At 35.8% G+C, this 27,879-nt stretch overlaps 1 long non-coding RNA gene across 2 annotated transcripts in view; it reads right to left on the reverse strand.

Annotated features, from left to right (window-relative positions):
• LOC118969994 (uncharacterized) overlaps nucleotides 1-27,879 on the reverse strand; it is a 74,615-nt gene that overhangs the window by 40,209 nt on the left and 6,527 nt on the right. For both annotated transcript variants that reach the window (XR_012125065.1, XR_012125064.1), the window contains exon 2: nucleotides 8,868-8,932. This is a non-coding gene — a long non-coding RNA (uncharacterized lncRNA). The remainder of the gene's footprint in view (nucleotides 1-8,867; nucleotides 8,933-27,879) is intronic.

A 27,879-nucleotide genomic window follows, 5' to 3' on the forward strand; every position in this document is an offset into this window, starting at 1 on the left:
ACAAATGACCAGAATTGATATTAAAGTCAAAGAAAAATAGGATTAAAAATACTCTAAACCAACTTCCTTGTGCATGCAAATACAAATATCCTAATTAAAATATTAGTAAAATTCAAAGAACAGACTGGTAGTTGCCATAGGGGAAGGAAGTAGATGAAATAGATGAAGAAGAAAAAGAAGTGTATATATACTTAATTAAGTGAGTGTATATATACATGTCAAAATTCACTGTGCTGTAGTTTTGTGTAGTTATTGACTGTAACTCAAAAAAATGTGAGGGCATAAATTTTGAAAAGTATTAGCAAAGTTATCCAAAAATGTATTAAACATATTAACATATCACAAAAAGTAAGATTTCAAATATCAGTGTAATTATTAGCAATGAAATTGGGTGCATTAACAGAATTAAAAATTAGGAAGAAAATTTCTATTTCTGTAATGAAGGACTAACTGGTACTAGACCTGCTCTCCCCACCATAAATAAATAGAAAACTGTATTCATTACAAGAAGTAACCTTTTCCAGATATTGGGTACCAGACAGCATATGATTATGATCCCCAAAGACAGGGAAAAAACTGAGGTAACAACTATGGTCACTTGGTCTTGCTGCCTTCAGGCACTTTCTGGACCATAATTCAGAGTGGAAATCCAAGCAAATCACACTTAAGGAGTAATGTGAATCTCTACAAAACCAGGCAACAAAGAACTACAGGAGAGTTCTAATCTAACAATCCCCAGATTCACAAGGAGCTGAGAGATGTCCACTTCTGGTATGTCATAGTGAAGAGACCTCATTGAGAGCCCATCATATTGAGAAAAGATCCCAGAAGGGTTATACTTGAAATAGCTATGAGGCCCATTGTATCAAAACTTAGTAAGCCTGGAAAAGATCAAGAGGCAAACAAATTCCACACTTTTTAAAGGAAAACAAGAAACTAAGATCCTCAACAAAATGTCCAACATCCAATAAAACAATTACTGTACATGTGAAGCAGAAAAATCTGACAAATAACCAGGAAAAAAGGCATTCAATAGAAATTGAAGAAAAAGTAGCAGACATTATAGAATTATCAGACAAGAATTTTAAAACAGCTAGAATACACATGTTCAAAGATTTAGAATATAAGAAAGTTTGAGAAGAAAAATGGAATATATAAAATGGCTATAAAATATATAGGAAAAAGTATATCAGAAATGAAAAATCCAGTAGATAGGATTACCAGCAGTTTAGACTCTATAAGAGAAAAGATCAGTGAACTTGAAAGCATGACATTATTAATTATTCAAACTGAAGCACAAAGGCCAGTCAATTATATACTGTCTACAGGAAATGACTTTAAATAAAATTTCAAAGAGATTAAAAGTGAAAAAATGGAAATAAATATATCAAACTTGTACTGTTAAAAAACAAAACTGGAGTAGTATATTAATATTAGACAAAATAAATTTCAGAGCAAAGGATATTAACAGAGATAAAAAATAAGATCATTCATTTCAAAATGACAGACAAAAATCAAGAGGAAGAACAATCCTTAATTTTATTCCCCTGATAACAGAGATTCAAAATACATGAAATAAACACCCAAAGAATTGAAAAGAGAAATAGAAAAATCCACAACTATAGTCAGATATTTCAATACTTTTTTTTCAATAATTAATAAAAGACAGAAAATCAGTAAGGACATAGGAGACTTAAATGCTACTATCAATAAACTAAAACTAACATATTTAAGGAATAGTATACCTATTAACAGAAGAATACACATTTTATTGGGTTACAAACAGAATATTTATTAAGACACCTACCATATTCTAGGCCACAATACATGTCTCAAATTTAAAAGGATTCAAGTTATACAAAGTGTGTTTTCTGACAATATGGAATTATATTAGAAATTAATAAGAAATCCCCAAATAGTGGGAAATATAATAATGATGCATTGTTAAATAAAGCATGAGTCAAAGAAGAAATCACAAAAGAAACTGGAAATTATCTTTAACTGAATGAAAATAAAACATAACATATCAAAATTTGTATGCCAAAACTGAAGCAGTGCTGAAAATGTAGTTTATAGATAAAAATACCTTTATTAAAAATAAAGAATGTAACCTGAGTGTCTACATTAAGAAAATAAAAAAAGAATAAATCAAACACAAAGTAAGCAGGAAAAGGGAAATTGCAAAAATAAAAGCAAAATCAGTGAAATATAAAACAGAAAAAAATAATAGAGAAAAGTGTATGAAACAAAGAGCCATTTCTCAAAATTAAACCTTTAGCCAGACTTATCAGGAAAAATAAGAGAAAGCAAAAAATTGCCAATAGCAGATAAAGAGAGGACATAAGTACAGACCTTGAAAAGGTAATAAAGAAATATTATGAAGAACTTCATGTCACTAAGTTTGAAAACCTAGATGAAATGGACAAATTCATTGAAAAACAAAATTTATGAAAGCTCACTCAAAAAAAATAGATAACTCAAACAGCCCTATATCTAATTCTTTTAAAAGTTAATTTGTAGTTTAGAACCTCTCACAAAGGAAGTTCCAGGGCTAGATGGTTTCATTGATGCATTTTACCAAACTTCTAAAGAAGAAATAACATCAAGTTTTTGCAAACTCTTACAGAAAACATAAGAAGTAACACTTTCCAACTCATTCTATGAGTCCAGCAATACTCTATCACTAAAACCAAACAAAAATATTAAAAGAAAGGACAACTCTACAGTACCTCCCCTCTTGAACATAGAAACAAATATTTTAAAAAGCTTCATCAGTTGAATCTAACAATATAAAAAAAATAAGAAGTGGGATTCATCATGGGAATAATAATAGCATGTATGACATACAGAATCATTATGCTAAGTAATAAGTACCCCAAGGGAAACAAAGTTAGGAGATTAACAGGGTGAGAGTGGGGATGATGAAGCGCAGGGCTGCAGCCTTCATGATAACGAAGCAAAGCCTTTCTGAGGAAGTAAAGTGTGAGGTGAGCTAAAAAGGATGAGGAGAGATTCAGAGAAGGGCAGGGGGTGGGTGGGGGCTGTAAGTGTCCCGGATGACGCAGGTCAGCAAGTGCCATGCCCTGAAGCAACACCAAAAACAAATGACATAAGCAGAAGAAATATTTGGACTGAATTTAAAAACCTATGATTAGCAGATGATGTAATCTCTGCCTAGTTAATCTAAGATAAACAATTTTGAAAAAAGTAATGAAAGGATTGAGTGGATAGATACATACATGAAGGAGGTACAGAGTAGCAGCAGCACAGTGGTTGAAGACTGTGGAGGGAGTTTTAGCATGTTTTACAAAGGTTCCCCTTCCTCCTAGATCTGTTACATTCATGGTCTAGTCACCAATCTGTGCCTCAGTTTCTACCTATAATAGGCAGTTAATAATGGCATCCACCTTCTTGAGTTGGTTCGAGGATTAAACATTTTTAATATATGTAATGTACTAAGCCTAGAATATAGTGAAGTCCATTTAAGCGTTTGCTTTTTTTTATGCCTAAGCCATCAGTAACTCAAAGATGTTAGCACAAAGGTACTAACTCACAAGACCGTCAAATATTGTACCACAATTTAACTCTGAATGGTACACATGGCAGAACACTGAATGTGAAGAAAACTATAAAGTGTATCAGGAAATCTGTAACATTTTATGGAAGGACATGAAATAAAAATGGGATAAATTGGTAACCATGTTTTAGATTTCAAGTCTCAACCTTATAAAGGTGTTGACTTTCATTCAAATTAATCTACAGTTCATGGCAACCCCCATCAAAATACTAATAGGACATTTTACAGGGCTTGATACATCAACCCTAAAGTTTATCAAGAAGAGCAATAGGAAGACTTGCCCTACCACATACTATAATAATGGCAATATTACAGTGATTAAAACAGTATGAAATTGGCTCTAGAATAGGAAAACAATGGAACTAAATAGAGTTTAGATAGAGCTAGTATTAATGGGAGTATGAATGAAATATAATAAATAATGGTATATATAATATATAATGGCATTTAAAATCAGTGAAAGTTTTAGCTATCCATTTGAAAAAGAATTAAGCTTAATTTCTATCCTACATCATTCATGAAAATAAATTCCAAATAGATCATTTAACTATGAATTACATATATATTAATAGGTAATTAATACATATATATTAATGTGTAATATGAAATATATAATGTTTATATAAATATATATTTACAAAATATGTTATAAATATTTATAATTAATACATTATATTATGAATTCATATAACATGAATTTTTATATATGAAAATATAAAATAATTTTAATATTCTTGTGGGAGAAAATGCTTTCCTAAGCAAGACATAAAAAATAGAAAACTTATAAGAAAGACAGACAGCTTTGACTACTTAATTTTTTATGAAAACTTAGGTAGTGAAAGGTGGATAGATGAATTTAAAAGACAAGAAAGACACTGAGTAACATTTATTTATTTGTAACATTTATATAAGTAAGGAACTTCTATAAACTACTGAGAATAGGATAACTCAATAAAAGTGTGCAAAACTTAAAAATTGGCAATTCACAGGAAAAAACATTTAAAGTTTCCAATAAACATGAAAAAAGCTTAACCTTACTAATTAGCTGAGGAATCAAATTAAAGTAACAGTTACATTCCATTTTCACCCATTAGTTTTAAAAGAATTACTAATATCCACACTTGGCAGGTGTGTGAGTAAATGGGCATTTCCACAGACCCTGTGTGAACATCTAAATTGATGCTGTTTGAAGATCAGTTTGGTAGTATTACCAGCATTTGAAAATGCGTATGCACTTTAACCCAGCAATTGTACTTCTAGGAATCTGTAATACTGAAATAGTCTATCATGCACACAATCACAGAGCAATATTAAATTGAGGACTCTGTAGTATGAAAACTTAGCTTCAAGTCCTACTTCCAACTCTTGTTAGCTGTGGGACCCTGGGAATCCTTCAAAATCTCTGACCTTAGTTTTCTCACCTGTAAAATGGGAATAAAGGACCTAGTTTACAAGTTCACTGGGATGAAAGAATCCACTAATTCATGTGCAGGGCTTAACACAGGATGTGACACCTCATAAGTCTTCAATTAAAAAAAAAACTTCACTCTCTGCTGCATTTCCCAGAACTTAAAACAGTGCCTACCATATAACAGGAGTTTTGCAAATATTTGTCCAATGAATCTCATATTATTATTTCTTCTGCAGGCCTCACTTCCTGTGGGAAATAATTTCTGTAGTGGGTGCTGTCATCTCTCCACTGTGTCACTCAAGCTTCCCTTTGAGAAGGAGGGCTGTATTACCCCAGCTGTCAGGAGTGCAGACAGCAGCTGGCGGTCCACTGTAGAACAGCCTTAACTGAAATCGTCTTAACTGAAGAGAGCCACCCGGTCCAAAGGAACACCCCAGTCCAAGGGCAATCCATACCAAGTGACTTATTGATGTGAGGACTTAAAAGCCCAGACCTCCTGTCCTAACTTAGTAGATGAGGAGTCATCGCACACACCCAAACTCCCCAGAGGATCACCTGGGCTTGCATTGAGACAGCATTGCAGCTCGACCTCTCACTCTGCTACATCCTGCTCCTTTTCCTTCCCTCCCAGATGCTAACCCCAAGCACAAGCCCTAGCAAATCCCCTACATGCTAATCTCAGATTCTGTTCCTTGGGAAACCCAAAGTGTGGCAGTCAAGTCTCTAACATCTAAGTCTAAATTAGCAAAAGAACCTCTCTTGTAATACCCTGTTGCTTTCCTTCATTATCACTTGCGAATAGTAATAATAGTAATTTTGCAATAATTTAATATCTTAACTAGACTGTAAGCTAAATACAGATTCTCCTTTGTTTAAATTTTTCATATTTTATTATGGAATTTTTAATTTTTTCCAATACTGCATTAAAATATTTATCTTGATTACTACGATTTTTTTGGTGCCTCCTGAAATTTTGTGCCTAATGAGGTGCCTCACTCATCTCATCCTGGTCCCAATTCTGGCAGGAACAATATATTTTTGTTATTGTTTGTTTTGTTTTTTGTTAGTTTTTGCCACACCTAGTAATCACTCAATAAATATGAAGTGAATAAAGGAATGAGTTTATTGCAAGGATTTTCAATGCAATGCTGTTTGTGATCAAAAAATGGAAACATTAATGAAAGTTTAAATTATGATACACCCATGTTTGTAAATTTTTCAAAAGAATGATAAGAAACACACACACACACTAACATGAGAAGATCTCTAATACATACTAACAAGTCAAAAAAGCAAATTGTACAATAATGTATATAAGATAGATATGTGGATAGATATATTGTATCTTATATAGTACAGACATACCTCATTTTGTTGTGCTTCACTTTCTTATTGCACTTCACAGATACTGCATTTTTTTTACAGATAGGTTTTGTGGCCCACTTGCATGGAGCAAGTCTATCAGTATGATTTTTCTAATAGCATTTGCTTGGTGTCTCTATGTCACATTTTGGTAATTCTTGCAATATTTCAAATGTTTTCATTATTATTATATTTGTTATGGTGAGATGTGATCAGTGATCTTTGGTGTTACTATTGGAATTGTTTGGGGGCATCATGCACTGCACCCATAGAAAACAGCAAACAAATCAATAAATGTCATATGTGCTCTGACTGCTCCAACAACTAGCTGGTCCCCATTTCCCTCTCCTTGGGCCTCCCTATTTCTTGTAGCAAAATAATATTGAAATTAGGCCAACTAATAAGCCTACAAAGGCTTCTAAGTGTTCAAGTGGAAGGAAGAGTCACACTTCAAATCAAAAGCTAGAAATGACTATGTTTAGTGAAGAATACACATAAAAAATTGAGACAGGCCAACAGCTAATCCTATGAAGGCAGAGAGGGATAAGGAAGCTGCAGAAGAAAAGACAGAAGGTAGCAGAAGCTGGTTTTGAGGTTTAAGGAAAGAAATCAAGTCATCTAGAACATCTAGCTAAGATAATTCATGAAAGTGGCCACACTAAATAACAAATTCTCAGTGTAGATGAAACAGCCTTCTACAGGAAGAAGATGCCATCTAGGACTTTCATAGCTAGAGAGGAGAAGTCAATGCCTGGCTTCAAAGCTTCAAAGGATAGGCTGACTCTCCTGTTAGAGAGCTGGTAATTTAACTAGAAGCCAGTGCTCATTTCCCATTCCAAAAATTCTGGAGACTTTAAGAATTATGCGAAATAGACTGTGCCTGTGCTCTACAAATGGAACAATGCCTGAATGACTGCATATCTGTTGACAACACGGTTTACTGGTCATTTTAAGTCCACTGTTGAAACCTAGTCCTCAGATAAGAATTCCTTTCAAAATACTGATAATGCACCTGGTCACCCAGGGGTTCGGAATGGACAATGAGATTCACGCTGTTTTCATACCTCTAACATAACACCCATTCTGCAGTCCACAGATCAAGGACTTTCAAGATTTTTGACTTTCAAGTGTTATTAACAATGAAATACAGAGGAATCATACCAAAAGTAAGTGCCAGATTAGTTCACAAACTGGAGAAACTCATACTAGTATCATCAAATAAAAGGCTAACACAGCCATGTTTTGGTTGAATACTGTTTTATAGGAGAATATTAAACAAAGGCTAGGGTCCTAGTTTAAGATTGAAGATTGTGTCAAGTGTCTTTTTCTCAAGAAAATGCAAAACACAGTTGAGATATTGAAGCTTTCCACTCATTGGGAAGATAATAAATTCAACAAATAGGTTCATAAATAATACATCCCAGAAAACATTTTGAAAAGCTTCTTCCTCCTTTCCTTCCCCACAGAAACCTCAACATAAATCTTGAGGAGTAAGGAATGACATCTAGAATATCACCAGAAACAAATTTTGAATGTAAAATACCATGCTTCTTGCAGGGCAGTTCTACCCGTCCATGTACGGAATTCGTTCTGGAAGCATGATGTGGCAAAGAATGAGTACAGATGTTGGCTCTGTATCAGAAATCATGCTTTTTCTCTTCCTATTCTTCAGCCAATTATTTGCATACGTTGAGCCTCAATTTCATCATCTGTACAATGGTAATAATACTACCTCACAACATTTGAGGATCAAATGAAATGTCTACACGCTGACATTTTACATGAGGCTGCTCGGAAGGACTACTTCTTCTCATTGTTTTCCTTTTGTTTGACTGTGTCTTTCCTGAACATGGCAGAGTTTCTTCACAGTAAGGGCCCCACTAGTGTCTGCCACCCTGAGAAAGTTTCACAAGTATTAAGCAACATCTCAGTTTACTAACTTGATGAGCTGTGTCTCTGAATTACCAAAGAGGTGTACCTCATTCACTTAGTGAGGACTCGTCTTTGAGACCAAATTAACATTCATCTCATCTAAGTAAGTAACTAATTTGGTAAATTGTCAAGGAATGTTGAGAGAAAAGAAATGGCTAGTAAGCAAATATAATTTTGATCAAATGAGCTAAGTTTTTATGGTTTTTCTTTATGATTGATGTGGCAATATAAATATCAGTGAATTAGTGCTAGACTCCCTAATGTTCTATTTTGGAGATATTTTTTCAAGCATTCCTTCCTTACAAAACTGATTTTTAGTTTGCTGCTTGGAACAAAATATCAAAATGACAGTTAAAATATTGACACTCTCCATATATTGGGAAGATAATAATACCACCAATAAATTCATAAATAATACAACCCAGAAAACATTTCTATAAATCCATTCCTCTCCCTGTTTCCACTGAACCAACTTACTTCCCTGAGGCATTTGAAAGAGTGATCAGAGTATTAAAAATGAAAGTATGGCTAGGTAAGCAAAAAAGAGACAGCTGATTCCTCTAAAAAAAATGTGTCAGCACTTACCAAAATATGTATTTCAGTGAGTGCCCACAAAGCAAACTATTACAGGGTTCTTGGCTTCATAAATTCTGAAAGAAAGGGGAGACAGCACGTATTAACCACTCACACTCCCTCATTAAAAGCAGTTTGGCATAGGAAAGATGAGTCACTGTCAACATAGAAATAAGACCTTTTCAGGCCTGACACCCAAAGTCTGTCTGACACAAGGGGCCACGGCATGCCACTTAAAATGATGCACTTCCTGCCTAGGAAATGGCAATGGAATGGCCGAGCCTGACGAAGTGTAACAGTGGTATGATGGCAGGCTCTGAAGGCTGCTTTATTTGGTAATTGTTTGGAAATAGGTCTCTGTACTAGCTAAATAATTTCTCACAGGGATGCTATATCATCTGAGGGCTTCAAGTTCTATTCACCTGGAAAATGTAATCTGCAAGGAGGGAAAAAAGTGCACGATAGCATGACTGTGATGTCTCTACAAGGCGAAAATGCCCGCAGTAAAGAATGGCACACTGATTTAAGTGCTGCTGTCAACATTTGCTTCCTGTAGGCCCCAAGGACCAATACACTCTTGCAGGGAAGCAAATGTGGATCTTACAGACAGACAAAGCTCCTAGAACTGATTATTCAGTCAAGTCCCCAGGAACTCTTTACACATTTCATATTTTTCAATTTGAAAGAATAGTACTACTTATCTAGAAACCTCCTTTCTCCCCAGAAATATAATCCATCAACAAAAATATCACATCAGCAAAAAAAAAAAAAAAGAGAGAGAGAAATTAAATGTCATCCTACTTACTGTTTCCCTTTCAGTGTCCTATATACTGATATACGTCTAATCCAGCTGCCCCTCTACAAAAAAAATCATTACTCCATGGGACTATTTTTGCCCATCACAATGAATGACTCAGTAAAGTGCTGCTGAGTCGGGATCTCAAACTCTACCAATTTTGATAACCAGCTTCACAGTAGAATTCACCCCTGGACCATTTGTATTTGGAAAACTGATCTAAGACATGTGCAAGAGATGGTCATAAAAATTCACGTTGTTCAGATGGGTCTTAGCTCTGATTATAAGTTCTGATATATTGCTAAATTTACAATTTCCACCGTGTCATTTGATATTATCACTTGGAATTTAACAACTTGTTTTTTGTGCTATAAATTGCCCTGACATTCTTAGTCAATGAGTCAGACCAGGCTAGAGCTAAAAGGAGCCTTAAATAAATTGTTACTCTATAAAACTTAAATATATACAGACTCTACACATTTCTATAAACATTTAAAATTTTGAAGCAGATAGAAAGAAAAATGAAAAACTACACATACAAATTGAAAGGAAGTTGATTCATCATAGAACACCAGTTTGGATCACAAGAAACCTTGGGGTAGCCCAGATGAAAGATTCGGTAGACTGAGGCAAGGTTTTACCTCATTTCATTTTATATACTTTGCTCCTTTTATACTTCAGACACTGTCTGAAACCCATGGATAAAAAAATGAGTAACACCAACTTACTCTCAAAAACCTCTCAGTTAGCTAACAGAGGAGATAAAGCACAAACATTTATAAGACTCATAATAAGAGTATTAAGGTAGCACCATCTGAGCAGTTAGGAGAGAGGAGGGACACCTGACCCTTCCTGCAGAGGCCACTGGAAAGGCTAAGATTTAAGCAAGGCTTAAGCACAAGTCTTACATCATCCTGTAAGTGAAGATTCCTGCCTCAGAAAATTGATACGGGAATCAAATTATGTCATTTGCTGCAAAGGATGGGCAAACTGCTCATTATTGACTTAAAACCTGTGAACACATGACAGGGTCAGATTGCCTGGGAACAGGGTGGGAGCCCAGGGCTCTTCACTCCCTATCCGTCCTCTTTCCACAGGTGGCCCCTCAAATAAGGCACCATCAGGTTTGGCCACAGCACAGCCAGGTGCCTTCTTTCATGGTACAATGTGCATGAAGGGCTGTACATCAATGTGGACCCAGGGGAAATGGAGGGATTGCATTGGCCAACACCAAAATGCCATTTAAAATGTGATGCTTAAGAGGTTAGACCCCAGCTCCTTGTGAGGTGCTGATTTCTCAGACATCATTGTAGAACATGGTAGAAATGTTCAAATAATGCAACTCTTTCTAAACTAAAGTTTTCGTTTAATGTATTTATGCCAAACCTCTCTTTCTGATTTCCCTCATGAATTGCATTATATGAACCCATCACTGCTTTTTTTTCTTTCTACAATTTTACATCAAAAAGGAAGCCTTTATCAAGTCACAGGAAATAGAGTTTAAACTTTAAAAAACCTTCAATTTTAGACCTGAATGAAGTCATTAAGGATTGGCAGATATGTCATGAAAGATACAGCAATTTCCTATAGGATTGTGACTGCTGTCATGGAACACACTCATTACCCTATTCTTCTCTTCCTTCCAAGACAACTGCTGTAATAATATGCTTGATTATATCCCCTAGAAAAGAAACAGGAGGTGGGGGTAAAAGTCACTTGACATCTCCCTCCTCCTTCCCCACCCAAAGGAGAACAAAAGTTCTCAATTATAATACAAGTTGGTCACGGGGATAGTAGTACAGCATGGAGAATATAGTCAATGATTCTGTAACATCTTCCTATGTTGACAGATAGCAACTGCACTGAGTGACTGAATAATGTAGGTAACTGTTGAACCACTGTGTTGTATACTTGAAACCAATGTAAGATTGTGTACCAATGATACTTCAATTTTTTTTAAAGTACCTTGAGATAACAAACCAAATTTCATCCTTTACCCTCTCGTAGTTACACCTGAATATTATTATTATGTAAGATTGATTTTTAAAGGCCTATATAATGTGTTCTGTGATATCTACTACTGAAATGTACCAACTTTTCCTTTTTTAAAAAAATGGGATATGTGTAGTTACTATTCTCACATGAGGCATTATAAGGTATCTGTGACCCTTCAGAGACATGGACTGCTTCTCAGAAAGAGGAGAGAACAATGAATACCCATAAATCCCCTGATGAAAGGCTCTGTGTTTAAATATCATGCTTGCTTATGAAACACCATTCACACTGTCATTCATTCATCAATAAATTTAAATGGCTAGTGTGTTAGGTTAGGCACTGTCCCAGACACTGGGGATACCTGAGTGAACAAAACAACAAAGGTCTCTGCCATCACAGATCTTATACTTAAGCAAAATAATACTGTGTTGAGGACAGAAGTGGCATTACAAGAAGAAAGGATGAACCAGTCAATAAATGTGTTGGGACTATTGTTTATCCATTTGGAATAAAGTAAAATTAGATCCCTACCTCATGATAGACACAAAAATCAACAACAAATTTTTATGATAAAATGTAAAAGAATATCTGTAGGAAAGAATTTCTTAAGCAGGACTCAAGGCAAAACCCATATTGTTCTATTTCATTACATTATAATGAAAAGTTTCTGCAAACAACAGCAGCAACAAAAATCAAGCCTCAGATTGAGAGATAGCACACAATCAGGAAAGAATTTGTATCCAGAATTCATAGAGCATTCCTACAAATTGATGGGAAAAGAAGATTAAAGGCCTAATTTTTTTAAATGGGCAAAGAATATGGGCAGCTATTCATAGAAGAGAAAATTTGAATAGCCAATAAACTTTTGAAAAAGTGTTCAGCCCCCAAAGTTACAATATATACTATATATATAATATACACACACAAATGATATACAATATGTATAATGCAAATTAAAACAGCAATAAGATATAATTTTACACCCATTAAATTGGCAAACATTTAGAAGTCAGACAATACTTAGTATCGATGAAGATGTGGCAACAGGACTTCTCATTCACAGCTGAGGCAAAGATACATTATAGACCAATTTGGAATATCTAGGAAACTTGACTTGCATGCGTGCACAAGGACACCTGCACAAGAATGTTCTTCATACCACTGTGTGAAAGAGCAAAGGCTGAGAAACAAATACAATGCCCCATTATCGGCGAACTGGATCAACTGTGGCATCTTCAACAAAAGCTGCAGCTATTAAAATGGATAAACTAGTACTGCATATAATTAACATGGAGAGCCCTCAGGAGCATAACGTTCAAAGAAAAAGTGAGTTACCGAAAGACACTTATGGTATAATCACATACGGTTTCAAAATCTACAAAAATATGCTAAACATTTATGGAGGTTTAGATTTGTGCAGGATGGAAGTTCACAATGCCACCATCCTCATCTCTAACTATAACGTTTTGTTTCTTTAAAGATATTTCATGAAGATGGCAAAAATATTCAGATTTAATACATATGACAGGTAGATATATAGATGCTCACCACTGTAGCCTCTACAACTCATCTATAAATGTGAAACATTTCATAATAATAGTAGATTTTTAAATAAAAGGTAAAATAAAATAAAATAAGATGTAATTTATTCCTTTGTACCTAATATAAGGCACAATGAATATTAGACTAAGAGCTCATACCACCCGTGCTGAAGAAAGAAATTTAATTTAAAAAAATCAGGCCATGTTTTTCCAAACACTTTCTATTTCCCCTGCCCCCATACTCGAATACCACATCCAACTGGTTGTCCCTGTGGTGAGTGGCTGCTGGCTGCCCAATTACACACAGAAACCCTGGGCTGTTGCCCCATTAGCCCAATGACTCGACTTATGGTCTGGAGACCACCTTCAGTAAGGCTCTGAAAGAAGACAGGAAATGATCCACCAGCACTTGGCCTAGCAATCAATAGGGATTAAACTGACAAAATTCACTGACCATTATCTGTCTTTCAGTATCTTTTTAATCCCCACCTTGTTGCAATTTTAAAAAACAAAACAGGAATCACAGGATGTTCTTGTCCTGAGAGAACAGAAATCACCAATTTTGGAAGACCATAGAATAGGAACACAAAGTAATATTAAATCATTGCTTCCCCACCTTCTTCCTCCAGAGGTGGTTTTTATTCCCATCTTAAAGTTTTTTTTTAAACAATGTTTAAGTCATTCCCTTTAATTTCCATAGCTAATAAGTTCATGTGTCATCTTGTCTTAGGCACTTCACACCACCATCTTTGTGAAATGATCCCACCTTTTAAACACAAGGAATTTGTCACAATCTTATTTCCCGTATTATACTACTCTTGGCCAATATAACCTAATGGTTTAAACACAAATTACATTTTTATTACATTTTTATGCTCTATATCATATCTTTCAAGGACAATTTTTAATGCTTAAGGATTATCTAGACAGTTCTATATGTTCAACTTGTATCAATAGATAATACAGTCTTTTTATAGTCAGGCTTCCTCATTTTTTAATTCTTACTTTTGACTTTTGATCATTAGGAGCTGTGCTTTCCAAACTTTAATGTGCATATGAATCACACAGGGATCTTGTTAAAATGCAGACTCTTAATTTTGCTCAGGGTGGGAGGGGCTTGAGAGTCTGCATCACTAACAAGCTCCCAGGCGATGAGGATGCATCACCTTTGATAAGCAAGAAGCTCAAGCAAACTTTTCAATGATGTATAAGTAGTGTATTTTCTGTGTCTTTGCATATTTGAGATTGTCATTCTGTTGTCTATATACACAAATAACATCTTCACTAGGCACAGAATACTTGAAACACAGTCTATTCTCGCAAGTCTCTTCGGTAGATGCTCTATTATCCTCCAGCACTCTGCATTGCAGGGAATATTGAGGCTTACCTTATTTGAGCACGTTGAACTAGAGTACCAGTTTTTTTTTCCCCACCAGGAAGCTTGCAAAAGGTTTTCTACATCACACAAATTCAAAATTCTGCCAGAATAAATCTAGATGTGTTTCTACTTTGGTTTAATTTGGTGAAGAACGTAGTAAGCAATTTAATTTGAAATTAAGAACTTTTTTCAAGTTTATGAAAAATTCTTTTTTTCCATCTCTGATCATGATATGCCCTGTGTTTGCTTTAATTTATTTGTCAAGCATTCTTATTTTCCTTCAACTGTATCATCTCCTTTATTCTCCATACCATCAACTATAATTGGAGGTTTTAATACTCCACTTTCAGTAACTGATAGAATTTGACAGAAAGATAGTAAGAATAGAACAACTTGAACATTATAAACCAAGCTGTTGTAACTGACATTTATACAATGGAATGCTATACATTCTTACAATGGAATATATTAGAACAATGAAAAAGTAAGATCTATGACTATACTTGTCAATATCAGAGAATCTTAGAACAAGGTAACCAGTAGGGGAGGCACTTCTGAAAAGAATACCTTCATTATAATATTATTTTCATAAAAACAATCAAAATTAAATAATATGTTTATATAAATAGATAAGTGAAATAAACACATAAGTTTAAAAGTAGATAAGAAAATTAGACAAGTAGATGAGAAAAGATAGACAGTAAGTAAGTAAATCTTTAATAAATAGTAAGTAGATAAGAAAAAAAACACAACAGAGTTCAGTACACTGTCCACTTCTGGGATAAATGAATACATAACACAATATATTTAAAGTTATTAAATGTTCTATTTCTTAAATAGATAATAGATTGTTTTTATCTTATTATCATAATCATAATCAAATGTTAAAAAGTTCAATCACAGAACCACCTACTACTAAGTGAAGACAAAACTCAGAAAAAGGTAAGGAAATGATGAAGTAAGGACTGCTATAAATCTGGTCTTCCATAAAAGCAATGAAAACCCTAACAAAAATTGTCAAAATTAATTTTTAAAAAATCTAAACTTTAACAAAATGCTTGTGATAATCTCAAGAATGTTTATTCAAGAAATATTGCAAAATCTCCATAAGAACAGAGAGCTTTCTAGAATTTTAAGTTGACCTAGTCCCCTCCTTTTTCCCCATGCAAAGAAACAGAAAATTATAGCCCATACACAAGAAAAATAGTAGTCATCAGAAACTGATTTAAAGGGGCCCAAATGTTAGACTTATTTAATAAAACTTCAGTTTTTATTAATATCTTCAAAGAAAGAAATAAAACCACATATAAAGAATTAAAGGATCAAGAGAATGAAAAGTCAAATCATAGACTGGGAGAAAATATTTGCAAAAGATATCTGATAAAGGTCTGTTATCCAAAATACACAAGAAACATTTAAAACTCAACAATAAGAAAATGAACAAGCCAGTTGAAAAGTGGGCAAAAGATCTAATTGGATACCTTATCAAAGAAGATATACAGATGGCAAATATGCAAATGAAAAGATGCTCAACATGATATGTCGTTAGGAAATTGCAAATCAAAACAAAATACCACTACACACCTAATAGAATGGTAGAAGTTCAAAACACAATAACACCAAACACTGGTAAGAACACAGAACAACAAGAACTCTCATTCATTGCCAGTGGGAATGTAAAATCAAAATATTTTTAACAGAAAGTATTTAACATAGCACCCTGGAAAAATTTTGGGGTTTCATATAAAATTAAGCATACTTTGACCATACAACCCCAGTTATATTCCTTGGCATTTACCCAAAGGAGCTGAAAACTTATGTCCACACAAACTCCTGTACACAGATGTTTATAGTATGTGTTTAGTCATAATTGCCAACACTTGGAAGCAACCAAGATGTCTTTAAGTAGGTGAATGTGTACATAAACTGTGGTACACCCAGATAATGGAATATTATCCAAATTGAAAAGAAATGAGCTATCAGGCCATTAAAAAACATGGATGAAACTTAAACACATATTACTAAGTGAAAGAACACAATATGAAAAGACTGCATATTGTATAATTTCAACCAATAACACTCTGGAAAAGGCAAAACTGTCAAAACAGTAAAAGGATCAGGTTTTGCCAGGGGTATGGAGGGAGAAAGGATTAAACAGGTGGAGCACGGGGTTTTCAGGCCAGCAAAACTATACATGATACTGTAATGGTGGACACAATTGAGGTTATCCAATCTGAAGAACAGAAAATAAAAAGAATGAAGAAAATAAATGGAGCTCCAGAAATAGAAGGCTATCAAGCATATTAACATGTGCCTAAAGGGAGTCTCAGATGGACAGGAAAGAGAGAATGGGGCAGAAATAACATATGAGGAAATAATGGCTGATAGCCCCAAAATGAGTAAAAAACAATCTACAATCCAAGAACTCCAGAACTAGAATAAACTCAAGGATATCCACACCTAGACATATCATAATTAAATAGCCGAAAGATAAAAATCAAAGAGAAAAATTCTGAAAACAGCAGAAGAAAAACAATAAGATATACAAGGGCTCTTCAATAAGATTAACAGTTGATTTCTCACCAGAAACCCTAGGGGCCTCAAGACAGTAGGTCGTTGTAATCAATGTGGTGAAAGTAAAATATTGTTTGTATCTAAAAGAATTCTTATCCAGAAAGACTACCCTTCAAAAATTAAGGAGAAATTTAGCCATTCCCAAGCAAATAAAAACTGAAAGAATTCATCAATATCATCAAAATTTTCCCACAAGAACAATTAAAGGGATTCCTTCAAGTTAAATGAAAGGACATGGGAGAATAGCTTGAGGCTTGAATCCACAGAAAGAAATAAAGAGCAATGGTAAAGGCAATTACATAGTGTTGGTAAAACTGTAGTATTTCCAGAATATCTCACCTGGCTTTAGTTCATCTATGTATCAACAGGTGTTCCTAGAGGGTGGAGAGAAGTAGTTCATCTCCATATCAATGGGTAATTACCTGGGTGTTGGAGGGCTTATCTGAACCTGAGAGGTTGGGGGAAGGTCTTGCTTGCTTCTGCTGGAGCAGGAGAAACAGCCCCAGACCGTGGTTTGTAAGCAATAAACGGGTTTTAAACTTTATTTCTCCTTCTGATAGATTTTGGTTTTAGAGGTAATTTTGCCCTGGGATTTCCTTTCCCCAGAGTTACCTATAGGTAAATATAAGAAGTATAAATGTATTTTTTGTAACACTTTTCTTCTCCCATCTGATTTATCAGACAACTTCATAAAGCAATACTTACAAAACTGTGTTTGATTGGCTTATAATATGCGAATATGTAATATAATGTCACAAAGGGGTAAAAAGAGAATGGAGAAGGGAATTATACTAAAGTAAACTTGCAGATAAGATGGTACTAATGCAAAATAGATCATTTCCAGTTAGAATGTTAATTTTAGTCCCAGGAGAAGCCCTAATAAAACAACTCAAAAATACATAGTAAAAGAAATGACAAAGGCAAAGTTTGGTAGGATGGATTTTTTAAAAATATGATCCAAGTAAATGAAACACACTTCAGACTTAAAGACCCAAAATAAGTGCATGGGAAACAATACCATGCAAACAGGAGCCAAAAGAGTGCTATACTAACATCAGTCAAAATATACTTTAAGACAAAAATTGTTAGTAGAGGCAAAGACAAACATTTTACACTGATAAAATGGTCAATCCATCAGTAAAACATAATAATAAATACATGTGCACCTTACAAGATAAGCCCAAAATACATGAAGCAAAACTGTCAGAATTGAAGGGACAAACAGGTCAAGATTAACTGCTGGAGACTTCACACCCCATTTCCAATAATACAAAGAATAAGTGAGCAGGAGATCCACAAGGCTACTGAATACTTGAAAACATTATAAGCCAGCTAGACCTGACAGACCTCTCTAGAAAATTCCGCTCAAAACAGCAGAATGTATAATCTCAAGTGCATGGGGAACATTCTCTAGGATGGAGCACAATGCTAAGTCATAAAGGAGTGAAATTAGACAAGAATATTTTCTGATCAAAATGGAATAGAACCCTTAACAGAAGAAAATTGGGGACTTCACAAATACATTGAAATGAATAATATAAATAACCAATGGATTAAAGAAGAAATCACAAGGGAAATTGCAAAATATTTTGAGATGGATGAAAACAAAAACATGACACACCAGAACTTACAGGATGCAGCTAAAACAGTGCTTAGATAAATAACCATAAATGTCCACATTGAAAAAGAGTAACTACATTAATATTTACAAAATATTAATTCTTGGGCTCTTCCTAGTTTTTACTTTCTCCTTGGATTTCCCACTGATACCAGGATTCTTGTTCACAGAGTCGAAGAATGAACTTCACAAACACTCAAGGTAGGAGAGCAAGGGAGAGGCTTTTATTTAAAGATAAAGTGAGAGGACAGAGGGGACAAGAGAGCCCGTAGTTGTACCTTTGTCTAGGGGTTTTATGTGCAGTTAAGGATTTTCAGGAATGGGGGTAAAGGGCTAGGAGTGCAGACTTGTTGAGTGGTCCCAGAATGCTCATTTTAGATGAGTAACAGAAGAAATTTACTGCTCTGATTCTTTCTTAGGATAACAGCTTCCCTCTGGGACAATATCAATTAAGACCGCCTGCCCTGCCCCTAAGGTGGGCTAGGTTGTTGTCTGTTTGCTAATGAGTGTGTTAACAATCTTACTTCTTAACTTCTTGGGCTGTTTATAGTTGGCCTTGCTTACCAAATTAATCTTTTTTTACCCAAGTTACAGATTACTTCATTAGGATTAGAGAAGGAAAAACAGCATATAGGTACAGTTAAAAATAAGCTGGGCCTTTTAGCAGGCTAAGGTAAATTTTACAATGTCATGATCTAATTGACACAGTGAAGGCATGGGTTATGCTGAGATACTTTTCTTATTCTGGGGAACACTCGAACATTCCAGGCCAAGTTGGTCCTGGTCTTTTGAGCTTTAACTGATTTCACTGAAGAATGCCTATATTCCTAGTCTGGTATCTTTACCCTAGAGAATTAGAGTGACTCTGACTTTGAGTAATGCTTAACATGGAGTTTTGGTAGGGGCTTCTTTGTACATTGTTACATTGTTCTGACTGTAATTATCTTGCTTTGCTTTTTTCCAGAGGCCCTCACCCTACTCACCCTACCCTGCCTAAACCTACGGTCCCTGTCTCACCACCAGCCATTCCTCAAGGTAAGCTGGTCATTCTGAATTCATTACTTTATCCTAATTAAATATTTAATTATCATAATAACCTTAAGCTGTGCTATTATTATCTTCAGTTTACCAGTAAAGGAATTAAAGCACAGGGAAGACAGGTAACTTGCCCAAGATCACACAGCTTGTAACTGAGGGATAGGGAATGAAACATAAATCTGGTATCTGAGTTCAACTGAGGATCACCTCAGAGAAAAGATGCAATTCTTGGCTCTGAGTTTCAATAGGGATGTTTAAAATTCATAGTACATACCAGAACTGGGTAAACCTCAGCCCATGGCCCTTTTTTGCATGGCCCAGGGGCTAAGAATGGCTCTTAAATTTCAAAGTGGTTTAAAAAATCCAAAGAAGAATACTTCACGATACATGAAAATTATATGAAACCACTGTCAGTTCTGTGCATTTTGTCAGAATGGAAGCTGAATATTGTTACTTGTCATGCCACAGAGCAGTTCTACAGCTTAGCAGAGATACTGTTGTATTGCTATCTTTTTGAACTCCAGGCCAAGTCTGAAATGTTTCTGAATGAGAAGAACCACCCTCAACGATGATTATCCAACACTGAATGGCTTTTGAAAACAGTTTTGCTGAAGCCTTGATAATGTTTCTAGACATAAGCATTCCTTTAAATTTCTATCGTCTGTGTGACAATGTAGATGCTATTAGACTAACCCTCCTACTGAATATAGCTATGAAAGCTGGACAACATATTGAAAAATTGTTTGAAGGCAATTATAGACAGCCACTACAGGCAGTATTTAAGGGACTTTGTTTTCCTTGAGAAAAGGGAAACAACAGTAAATGAACTCCACAGTCATTCTGGCTTTTTTTTTCCCCTAAGGACATTTCCCAGTTTACAGAACTGAGAAATGAATGGAGCAAAGCAAAAATAGTGCACTTGCTGGGCTGACAAGGCAGAGGTCCAAGTTTTGGCAGCTAAAGAAGCTAAAATGCAATGGCATAGTTTCAGAGTAGGGAGCTGCAGAGAAGAAAACCTGAAGATTTGCCAAGAAATTCCTCTTTTGCAATCATCTGACAGCTAGGTTGTATGTGCATGGAAGTATAGTACACACACAAACACAAACACAAACACACAGAAACACACGCACACACAGTACAAAACAGCAACTGGGAGGCTAGAAAGCTAAGCACAGAAGTGAGCAGCTTTGTGGTGCTGGGGAGACAGGGACTGGAGTTTAAGGCACTAGCCAAGTGAGAAGGGCTGGAGCTCCTGTGTAGTCAGAGAGCTGTACCCAAGGTCTAAGGTCTACATCCCAAGTAAAAGCTTGAGTACCTAACAAACATTTATAGGATCAAAATGATTTGCTACACTCATCTCTCTTCCAAAAATAAATAAATAATTTTGGGGGGTTCATGTTTTAGCCCATGGTCTGTTTTGGTATGGCCCATCTCCAGTCATATGCAGCTAAATATTTTACCAGCTCTAGGAGGGAGAAAAAAAACCCTCTGATTTATAGCACGTGCTTATTTCTATTGTGCAGGTCCTCCCACCATGACCGATTTCAAGCTACCAGTGTGACATCACTGGACACAGATTTGGGAAGAGAGGTGCACATTTGATGCTCACCAGCCAGTGTGAGCTGGCTGCAGCACACTTCTGGAATCATGCAGCCTGAACCCTATAGTTCACATCTTCAAACTCAACAAAAAGGAAAGAATGCCTTTATAATCCAAATACATGTGATAATTTAGTATTTGTTTTAATGTTTGGAAATGTTGAATTTATTTAAATAATTGTCTCTTTTCAGAAATTTTCTTTCCCATAAGGTTAAGATGTACAAGCTAATATTATTCTTGAACACAATTTCTTCCTTGGATGGCAACAGGAGTCTCTTTCATTCAAAGACAAACAAAAGAAGTGGCTTGGACACCAATGAAAAATTTTCCATTCATTTGCCTTAAACAGATGTTGTTAAACATATCTCAATTCAGCAAATATTTATGGAGTGTGCACTCTATTTAAGGCACTCTGCAATGTAATGAAGGGTTTCTCATGTCTTCAATTATTCTTATCAAAACAAATATTCAACAACCTAAAAGAAAATTTGTTGTCAGGAATTATTTATTTCTCAAGATTGCATGGAGGCAAGCAAAGCAGGCTGCGGTGGGGTGGAGGGGGTTCCAAAGCAAAGAGCAGAGATATAACAGCATACATAATGAGGCTGAAAGACTAGAAAATGAAAATATTATGATTCTAAGTCTCCATCTGTTGCCCTTTCAGTGATGTGTAAACTCAGTTTGAAGCCATCCCACAATGACCCAGAATGAAACGGGGACACATTTCCATTCTGACTTCATGAATTTGGGATCTTATTACCTTATTTGTGACTCTCCTCTTCCGTGAAGGAAGAGTCAGCCAAGTTCTTTTGAGCTATTTTTGTATGTCTAAATCACTTGTTCTCTAGCACTTAGGAAAAGTACTCTTTTTCCTCCTGAAACCCTGGTCTTATGATGAATTTACTCCAAAACATAGTCTCTGAGGAGGAAAAATCCTACTTGATTCTCCAGAGGTGATGGCTTAACTTACCTTTCCATCTGGATGTATAAAAACACACATTTTAATATGACATTATCTACCCTGAAATGCAGCATGGTTTGCCACGGCTTACGTAGTCCCACTTGTGCTAACTTCTGTTCAACTTTGTTCAGCTTAGTTTAACTGACATAATAATATGAGAAAGTGTATTAGTGTCCTTCTGCTAGTGTAACAAATCACCACAGATTTGGTGGCTTAAAACAACATAGATTTATTACCTTATCGTTCTGGGTGCCAGAAGTCTGAATTGGTCTCCTCAGCTAAGACTGAGGTGCCAGCAGGGCTGAATTCCTTCTGAAGGCTCTAGGGAAGAATTGTTCCTTACCTCTTATCTCTTCTGGCTTCTAGAGGCTGCCTGCTTTATTTGGCTCCTCCATCTTCAAAGCCATCAATGACTGGCCACGTCACCTCATATCACTCTGACAGTGACCCTCCTGCCTCCATCTTCCACTCCTAAGGACCCCTGTAACTATGTCAGGCCATCCAGCATAAACCAAGATAACCTGCCCATCTCAAAGTCAACTGGTGAGAAACCTTCATTTCACATGCAACCTCAATCCCCCCTTGCCATGTAAATAACTTATTCACAAATTCCAGGGAGTAGGACGTGGACCTTGTAGGACAGCCATTCTTCTGCTTACTGCAGAAAAGGAGATGGTAATGGTTAGACAAAAACCCAGGAACATGCAGAATATTTTTCCAAGTCCATTTGTTCTCAAGGAAGGAATGGCAGGCACATGGTCATTCTAAAACTAAAGTACATTATTTCTTAACAGTCAATCCCTCTACCCTATGTGTGTGTGGCTGAGGTCCACTCTGCAAATGGAATACCCTTAGGAGTGTCTGCATTTCTACATAGACTTGCTAAACCTATTGACTTTTTTCAAAAATTGCCCCATGTGACTCCAAAGTTGTACCACAAAAGCCATTCATTTCACAGATAAAGAAACAGAAGCCCAAAGAGGTGATATAATTCACCAATATTTTCACACGAAGTGATTCCAAAACACTTATAAAGCAAATCTCTCAACTCCAAATTCCAGGCTCTTTCCCTAGACAAGAACACATACCAGTGATTGAGGGTCTTCAATAACTTCCTTACTGTCAGCATTAGGGAGAAGGGAGCACAGAACCCATCTCTCTAGAAAACAAAAATGAGCCAAATCCCTCCAGTGTGGTGAAGACCTCTGAAATGCTAGTGTAAGTACTGATACAATTCACAGTTGCAAGGACACTGAGTAGACCATAACTTAGTTCCCACTGTTCCTCTGGCTGACTCCACAGTTACTCCAAATCCCCTCACAGAAGAGAGGTTAGAAAAAGATATATATTCATTTTTTCCCAGCAACCAGTGAGAAACAAGAAGAACTCTGCCAGAGGATAAAGGGTATTCCTAGAAAGTATACACCTTCATGATAATAGGACAGTCAGACCTAAGTTGTTTCTTTCCTTTTTATGTCTACTTGGAGAACTTTTTGTTTGCAGCTCTCCCGAGCATTAGAAAATGCCTGCAATATACATAAATATTTATTGAATAAATATTATTGAATGCTGCCAGGAGTTTCAGCAACTACTTGAAACTTGAATATCAGATGAATTTCAGAGATATAAGCCTTGACATCATTGTGTCACTAATAATTCCAACAACTGCCTCCCTCCATTCTTCTTACATTTTGACAAAATTTAATACTACTTGATATTCACTATAGGTCAGGTTTTCTGTTACTTGCAGACAAAAGCATTACTTACAGAGTCATTTCATATACTATGATTCTGCAAACCAGTCACATAGTGTACAAAACAGTGCCCTCTAGTATAGGCAAAATTTACAGAGTGATGGTAATGTCCAAAATCTGGATAGGAGTGGTAACATTTGGTATCCTGACAGAGGTTCAAGCATGCATTTTTCAAAACTCAGTAAATGTACACATAGGGTTTGTGCATTTAATATCTAAATTTTAACTAATAAAAGCTGTAAACAAATATTGAACTGTAGTTAATGATATGCATGCCAAAGTTTTTATAAGGAAGTATACAGATAGCTGCAATTTACCGTAAAATGCATCAAAAGATACAGATTGTCAGATGTGATTAAGCAAGTATAGAATGTTAGAGACAGGGAATAGGTATATGACTGTTCAACTCAAATTTTTTCAACTTTTCTGAAAATTTGAAAATGCTTGTAATAACCCCATCTTACACATATGTATGTCAGACATGGAAGAATCGATGTTTTGAAATTTCTATTTATGAGAGACAGAGTAGCTTTCTGGCAAGGAGGGGTGGGAGGAAATAGCTGGGAGACATCTGAAAGTATGTAGCAATCATAGTACTAATTCACACATAATGAGATTCTCAATGGTAATTATTTTTAAACCTGACAAAATTAGTACTAAATTTTTCTAGAAGATGAACAGAAAATAATAAAGAATTAAGAAGAAAAGAGTCATAAAGAGGAATTTACTCAGTTACATAGTAAAACAAAATAGAAGGCTGACAATCACTTACCGTGACTGAATGTAATATGCTCCATTTCTAGAATTACAGTATATATGATGTTTTTTTAAAACCACCTTAACATACTGGACTACATGTAACTAACATCCTCTTAAAGACATAGTTGAGGTATGAAATAAGTAAGGGACATCTCTAGAAGCCAAAGCCCAACAAAGAATCACAAATTTCGTTAAGTATTATCCTAATATTTGAAAATCAAGGACAGCCTTATGGACAAATGCACAGATGATCATATAGATAAGTAATCTCCAAAATATTTGGCATTACAGTTTGATCTGGAAAAAACAATTGTTGATAATGACCCCTATATTTTTCAGGGTTCTCCAGGCAAATGGAACCAATAAAATATGTATATAGAGATATAAAGAGAAAGAGAGTTATTATAAGGGATTGGTTCATAGAACTACGGAGGCTGAGAAGTCCCATGATCTGCCCTCTGCAAACTGGAAGCTGAGGAAAGCTGGCAGTGTGGTTCCAGTCTAAACCCAAAGGCCTGAGAACTGGAGGCCAGTGGTTTAAGTCTTGGTCCAAGTTTGAAGGCCCAAGAACCAGAAGCACAGATGTCCAAGAGGAGGAGAAGATCGGCGTGCCCGCTCAAGCAGAGAACAGTCATCCTTCCTCTGCCAGTCTGTTCTAGTCAGGCCCTTAGAGAATTGATGACGCCCATCTATACTGGTGAGAGGGGTCTTCTTTACTCAATCTATCAATTCAAGTATTAACTCCTCCAGAAACACCCTCACAGACACATCCAGAAATAATGTTTTACCAGCTACCCGGGCATCTCTTAGCTCGGTCAAGTTGACACATACAAGTAACCATCACCACCCTCTATATATGTTTATTTATATATTATATACATGTACTAAGTGCTTGCAAATTATGTATATCATAAAACCACACTCAGGAATCTAAATTTAAAATGTGACTTTGGGTGTGTGTGCACATGTGTGTGTGGACTGCATAAATATAGATTATCTTGGGCATTTCCTGCTCCCCTCCCTCACTTTGGAAACAACTGGTCTATTTGAGTCTCTATCACATAGAATGAGGGTGAGGTGGTTAGAAAGCCCCAGGTCCTTCCTCTGCTTCCTGTCTGGTGCTTGAATTTCTATTCATTTCTTGGGTTTTAGCCTTTAGCAAAAATGACTTCCCATTCCCTTTCTGACAGCAGGTTTAACTTAAGAAAGGGGTGAGAGTGCTGAAGGCATCAGCTAACTCAGTGGGGAGCAGATCGGTGTGGAAGGCAAAGGGGGGCCAGGAGTCACAGACCCTTGGATAGAGAATACCCCTTCTTAGGACATGAAGCTATGGACTCAGTATACACTAATGAAACCAGAATATCCTCCAGTTCACAAAAATTTAGTTTTTAAATAAAAATCTGCCCACTTTCTTATTCCAAACACATAACAGAACACACCACAATACCTTCCACCCCTTTGATTGGCATGGCAGGTTCTAGGCAGCCAGCCGGCTGGACCACCCCCTCTCCCATTCTTGCCATTCACCTTCTTCCCACACTGCACCTTTGGTCCTGCACCCCAGGACCCTAAGGAAGAAACATTTTTGGTCAAGAACTTTGAGTATTATGTCTCCTTCACACCAGTTGAGGACCTGGATTTTCTTTTTAATTCTAATCCTTCCTAGTTATGAAAAGTAATCCCTTAAAAAAATGATCTTCGTATTATTTCAAATCTACAATGCTTTCAATTGTTTTTCCTATTTTCCATCCACTTCATACTTTTAAATACATAGCTATTTTAGTTTGGAGTAAATGTCTTAAATAAAACAAAGTAAAACCTAATCGTTTTTCTTAGCTTTTACAGAAAATGAAATCCTGCTAATCAAGCAAGGATAGGAAAATTTGATTTTTATTTAACCATTTGCTTGTAAATATATTAGAAAATTCCTATTCTTATTTTCAGGTGTGATCCTAAAATAGGCTCTTGTCCTTTTGGCATAGGTCTGGGCTGGAGCTGGAATGAGTGACGCACTGAAAGTTTCCATTCCACACATCTATTGATCAAATATGGCCAATGCACTACAACTTCCAGTCTCCTCTTTAAGAGGAAAGAGTTGCTCAGGAAGTTTTACAGATAATGGATAGTGTAACCCTTGTGTATGAAAAGGTTTCATGTTTTTAATCAAAAGGTATCAAACATAATTGACCATCTTGATAAATTCAGGACAATCATGATAACTACCAATTTCTGTATGCAGCCCAGATAATTCCTGAGCTCACATTTATGTTCTGTCCTGAACTTGCCCCTTTCCTTCCCTACAGCACTAACACTGCAGGCTTATCTTGTAAGGAAGCTCCCTGTGACCAGTGTGTCTGATTGCAGGAACTCTTTTACCAGCCAGAAATCTGCACCCTCTTAAGTGACCATAGCTTAAAAACAGAAGCCATCTTAAAAAAAAAAACAGAAGCCATCTTATCTGTCAGCCTCATAAGTGAATCTAGAAGCTGCTCCTACATAAAAAAATGCAAGGTGCTATTACTTTGGTTATTTATCCAATTCTTGGTTATATCTGACTCTCAGATATAATACCAGCATGTGAATGTTAGGTAGGTAAAATGTCACTTAAAGACTAATCCTCAGAATATTCATGAAATAGTCCAGAGTATCAGTATTTGAGTGGAAAAACCAAGGTTCCAAGCAAAATTTCTTAGCCAGGTGACACTAACTCCATTAAGGTACTGAAAACTGAATTCATGCATATGCCAGGTAAAACTGTTTCAACTTGGAGATTAATAGATACTCTGAATTCTGATTACATATTACCCCGTCTGCTATTCTAACTCCCAATGTTTAATTTCACTCTGTGCCTTGGCGCATTTTACCACTGAGTGGCTTAAATGTGTGTACAATGCCAGAAAGCCAGATTGAATGCACATCAAGCCCTAAAATGGAGATTTAAGCAAAAGGGACGAAAAGCAATACACACAATTAGCCAGAAATAATCATGCATCCTTGAAACCAAGTCTTTA

The sequence above is a fragment of the Manis javanica genome, chromosome 14 (genome assembly GCF_040802235.1).
Source record: "Manis javanica isolate MJ-LG chromosome 14, MJ_LKY, whole genome shotgun sequence".
Taxonomy (NCBI): domain Eukaryota; kingdom Metazoa; phylum Chordata; class Mammalia; order Pholidota; family Manidae; genus Manis; species Manis javanica.